Source organism: Capsicum annuum, chromosome 3 (genome assembly GCF_002878395.1).
Source record: "Capsicum annuum cultivar UCD-10X-F1 chromosome 3, UCD10Xv1.1, whole genome shotgun sequence".
Lineage (NCBI taxonomy): Eukaryota > Viridiplantae > Streptophyta > Magnoliopsida > Solanales > Solanaceae > Capsicum > Capsicum annuum.
Window position 1 is genome coordinate 92,684,047 of NC_061113.1, and position 6,000 is coordinate 92,690,046.

Consider the following 6,000-nt stretch of genomic DNA (forward strand, 5'->3'; position numbering starts at 1 on the left):
TTTATTTCATGAATTCCAACAAAATCGTTCATCAAATTAAAACCCTAAATTAATAGTCGAAGCAAATTACAAAACAAAATTCAAGAATAGAAGTACAAATTGGGATTAAAAGCTAAAAAGTAAGTTAGAGAAAAGAAAGAAAAAATGCTGGAACATGAAGGAAAATGATGGAGAAAGACATGGGTCATATAAAGAGGAAGAAGAGAAATGACCGTTGGAAGAGAGAGACAGAGTAATTTTCCATATTTATTTCATTAAATAAATAATAAATGATGTGTATAATACACGTGGAAGGCTAAACTTTTAATTTTGGACGTGCGGGGACTAAACCAACGCGGTTAGAGGAGGTGTTCTCACCTTCCTTGCCAGCTCAGCATTTAGGGGGTAATAAATATAGGAAAAAATAGATCAGGGGGGTAATAGGTCTAATTGAAAGGTTGAGTGTGTAGTTGGAATTTCGACTATAGGTTGGGGGGGTATTTGACCATTCTCTCAAAAATTAATAATATATAATAAATAAGGTAAAATAGACATAAAATGATAAATTAAATTTTGATGTTTTAAATTAACTTGACGTCTTATATGAGGTCCAGTTAGATTTTTTTCACAAGTATTTTTATACTAATTTTGCTATATTGATTTTAATTAGTTATTATAATTCATTCAACACATGTCTACTGAGCTGCTTCAATCATGATTTTACCATATCACCCCTAATTGATTATTATGATCATTTAAGCATTTAAAAATAAATAATGTTTCATACAAAAATTAAGTAGATACAAAATGATATGTCAACATAAAAAATTTAGTTGAGTATCGAAATTATATTAGTGCACATAAATTCGGATGAGACAAAGGAAGACATAAAGTGACACACACACATATATATGTACTCAATTAGAGTATAACATGTAACATATGTACTCCCTTTTTTTTAATTTGTATGCCTGGACTTGACTTAGCATAGAGTTTTAAAAATTAATGAAGGTTTTTTAATCCTTGCGAGCATAAACTAAAATGAAGAATGTATTAAAATGTACTTTAATCTTGTGGTCTAAACATATCATGTGAAAAGTTAAAACTAAACAACTGTCAAAAAAGAAAAGAAACATTCTTTTTAAAATTGACTTAAAAAAAAAGAATAAGACAAACAAATTGATAGTATTTTGCATATTTGGTATACCAAATTCACTATGAATATTATCTGTTTTATAGTCTACTATGGTGTAAAAGATCTGTGTCACTCATGACCAGAATGTAAACTCTTGCAAAGAAAAAATTATCACCTTCCTTCTCGATATTCATTCATATAATAGTTGATGTTTTGATCATTCTTGATGATGAAAACAATATATAATACCTTCAACATCCATAGACTCATATACTACAAGTTTTTCTCAACCAAGTCTCAGTTAGCAAAGTAAAATGACCATATCAAATTGACCCAATGGTATAAAATATCCTCATTGGTTAGAAGTCCCTCGCACAATTTGATAACAATGTGTGTTGGTATCAAACAAGAAATAAGCCAATAATACTATATAATTAAATTATTAGATGGTTGATTTTTCAATAAAGTTTATTTTATAAATTTGTGTCGAATTTCTCATTAAATTGAAAAAATAAAATACACGTGCAACGCACGTATTCTAAACTAGTGTGTGTGTGTGTGTATATATATATATTAAAAGTATGAAGACCCTTAGAAAAGTGATTTAAACTTTTTATCCTTCATTAAAAGACTTTTCTTTAGACAAAACCGCCTTTTTACTATTTTTTTAATTTATTATTTAATTATTTTTTATTATATTAACTAGACTTCCTAAAATATATGGGACTCCTAAAATATATGGTAGGAGAATTAATTAATATTTTTATTTCTACTGTTCAATTAGAAAAATAAGCCTAAAATAGCACTCTATTAAGGAAATACTTCTAGAAATATTGAGATGTACGTTAAACTAGAGAACAAACCGGTTTGCCTATTGGGAGAATATGATTGATGCTCATCTAACTTGATTAGATTGCATGTCTAGATGGTGGATGCTTGATTTTCTAACCCTCAACTTCTTCACTGTTTTTGTCAGCATAATAGAATTCAACATGTGTGTATATATATATCTTCTTTGTTTTCATTCAAAATCATTTTTAGGGTCAAAATTTTTGCTCAGACAAGAGTTAGTTGGATCAAAATCAAAGCTTTGTGATCACTATTATATTTTTGTATAGCTTACAGGTCGTAGATGAATGTCGGTTGCCTTTGAAGAATTTCTTGTGTAAAAGTTAGGTGTAATTGTATTGTTTTGATATCTTTGTTATCTTATTATTTTATTTTTATTTACAGATGCTAGATGAATGTAAGTCATCTTTGAAAATTTTTTTTAGGTAAAAGTTAGGTTTAATTGTATTATCGTAATATCTCTATTAATTTGTTATTTTATGATAGTTTACAGTTCGTAGATGAATCTCGATCGACTTTGAGAAATTTTTGTGAGAAAAATTTAAGTTTAATTGTATTATTTTGATATCACTTTTATCATATTATTTTGTTGCAGTTTACAGGTGATAGATAAATGTTGGTCGGCTTTGAGGAATTAAAGGTTAGGTTTAGTTATATAATTTTGATATCTTACCTTTAAAAAAAAAGAATAACCATATATGAAAAACATTTTTTCATAAAAGGAAATTGTTTTTAGAAAAAAAAAAGAAAAAGAATAACCATATATGAAAAAGATTTTTTTTTTATAAAAGGAAATTATTTTCTACCAATAAAAATAATTTCAAACTTTGATTTGGAAAAGCTCAATTTCACAAAGGGGACAATGAATGATGGGATGTGCTCATGTTCCTCGCACGTGCCCCGCACGTGTAACATTTGATTATTTAAAATTAAATAATTTTATCTATGCGGAGATTTTTAATGAAGTATAAAAAGTTGAAATGACTTTTCAAAGATCCTTCACACTTTAATATAATAATATAAACAAAAACGGATATTTTAGTATAAGCACATATATTTTACCACCAGAAGTTTCAAGAGGTTAATGCATCATCATTCTTTTGCATTTTTCAATACTTCTTTCCCATGTTGAGGCTAAGAGAGACGCATCAATTTGAACTATATTTGTGGTAAGTTTATTTTTTTCTATATTTAGAATTTTTTCTTGTTTTTAAAGTCAAATTTTTTACAAAATCATTGATAACATTCCTATTACGTATTTAAAACTTTTGAAAATTTGATACTTATTAAATTTTTCGTATTCTAACGCCTTTATATTAATTTCTAGATTTTTTAAATCTTTTTAAAATCAAATTTAGTTGATTTGGAATTCTTAAACTAATGAAAAAAGTATTAGTTGTCATTAATTATGATGGACTTCTAATAAGAAAAAGTTTTAAAACTTTTTAAAAAATGGTAATTATTAAATTTTTCTTATTCTAACACTTTAATATTTATTTCTATATTTTTCAAATCTTCTTAAAATCAAATTTAGTTGATTGAAAACTCTTAAATTAATGGAAATATATTAGTTGTCATTAATTCTGATGACTTTTAATAAGAAAAGATTTTACCATAAATATATTTATTAATTTTCAACTCTTAAATATTAAAAAATGTGAAAAAATAATTTTATTTAAATTAAAAAATTTTAATGAAGCGCAACGATTTAATTAATGTATCCTTATTTTTCACCTTTAATTTTCGCGTGCGTAATTTTTCTTCTTGTCGGTGTAGTTACTAACATAAAATGTATGAAGTATTTTATTAATATAAAAGGACACCTACACAAAAAAGAAATATGAATATTGAAACTTTCCTAGTATGACTTTATAACGTTTTCTTTATGCTAGTTTAATTATGAAAAAAACCCTATTACTAATATAATAAGAACATACATATTATAATTATTAATATTAAAGTCTCAAGTCTTTTAATAATTATAGTAAAAAAGAACTTTGATAGAAAGAGTATCTTTTGAGTCTTTTAAAACTTAAATAAAATTAAAATTTGAAAAATAATACGTTACTCATTTTTTATCATTTTATTTTTGCAATTTTTACAAAAATTAAAAAGAAATTGATGACTAATTGTTTTATTCGCCAAGGGAGAAAATATACGATCTAAACTGAATCCATAATCATACCTACAGTTCCAACTTAAGCTCCTCCTATGCTAAAGGGAAAAAAACTTTAACTTCTTCAGGCCCGTAGCTAATTGTTAATATTGCCACCACTTGTGTTTTTTCTATAGCAAAGTGTTTACCCATGAATTGCCAGCACCCCTTGTCCACACAGTGAGATAATTCTTCCACAATACTTTTCATCATATCCATGTGAATATGACGTAAGTCAATAACTCTTCAGCTAAAAGTTGTAATCACTTTACATGAAGGGGGCGACTCTACACAAACAAACATATTACATGAAGGCCTCGATTATGTCTTAATATAAAATTACATCGGCAAACATAAATACAACAACAATAAATTTAGGATAATCCTGAAAGAGGATCTAGAAAGGGTATATTTCTTATGTCTTTTTCTTTTCTTATAATATCTTTCTTCGCATCCAAATTGGGGTGCTATTTTATTTTTGCAACATGCTAAATTTTTTATTAATGTTTTTTCCATTTTTAATTCTTCTCTATATTTTTCACATAAGTTTCTATACCATTGTTGTAAAAATTTTATTCTTGCTCCTAACGTATCTACTATTTTTGCTTCTTCCCAACTTTACATTAGCACACATGAATCACAAGTATAAATGGTCCAAATAAATATTAAGACTTTATAATTACGTATTCATACAAATAAAAATAGAAAGGTCTAAAATCACATTATACCTATATGATATCGACATGGATTCTTCGGCGTATGCAAAAAAATGTCTTTACCTTCATGACCTCATATATGATTGATTAGCATGTCACCCTACTTTAACGTAAAAAATACAATAAATCGAGTTAGAAAAGAAAATTTAAAAGATAAAAGCTTCAATAGATTCAACACTCAAACCGATAGCTTGATTACAGTAGATAAATTTTACAACTAAGGACAAAATAATAATCACATTGAAGTTCAACAACACCAAGGATGAAACACCATCCAAAATAACATTAAAGACGACTACTAATATCTATAGAATATACAACATATATAGGTTACATTAAAGTTCAACAGCGCCAAGAATGAAACACCATCCAAACATTGAAGACAACTACTAATGTCTAAAGATTACACAATATATATATATAACATTTAGAATAAAGCCAAGAAATTTGTTTTTCAATTGTGGTAGCAAGATTAGTTATTCTTAATTTATAGAAGTTCACAACCTTTTCACCCAAAAAGGGGTTACCTAATTACGAAAAAAAATTATTTTTCTTTTATGAAAAAGAAAAATCAAATATGGCATGAATCTATTTATAGTAGTGTTTTATTTTATTTTTACATAATTTTAAAATATGACCTAAAAAATAATAATTGAATCTTCTTTTTCTTTATAACATGAAGTAATTTTTGTAAAAAGAATAATAATATTAAGTGAAAAAAGAGAAACGAGCAACCTATTAATGAAGATATTAGTTTACAAGTCCTTATTGAACTAAAAGCAAAAAAATTTATATATCAAAATAATCTAAAAATGGTGGACGAAATTCAATGGGATTGCGAAGCGCATGTTATAGTCATTTTTTAATTATTAATTTTTCTTTCCATGTATTTACTCTTTTTACTATACATACTTTAGATTTCTTTAAATTTAGAAATATTTTGTTTTTTCCATATATTTTAGGATAATTAATTTTAATGACTTCTAATAAGAAAAGGTTTGACCATAAATATATTTAATTAATTTTTAACTCTTAAATATTAGTAAAAAATAGTGAAAAAATGATTTTATCTAAAGCAAAGACTTTTAATGAAGGGCAAAAAGTTCAAAAGTCTTATATGTCACTTTATGTCTTCCTTATATATATTTAACATATACATATATATA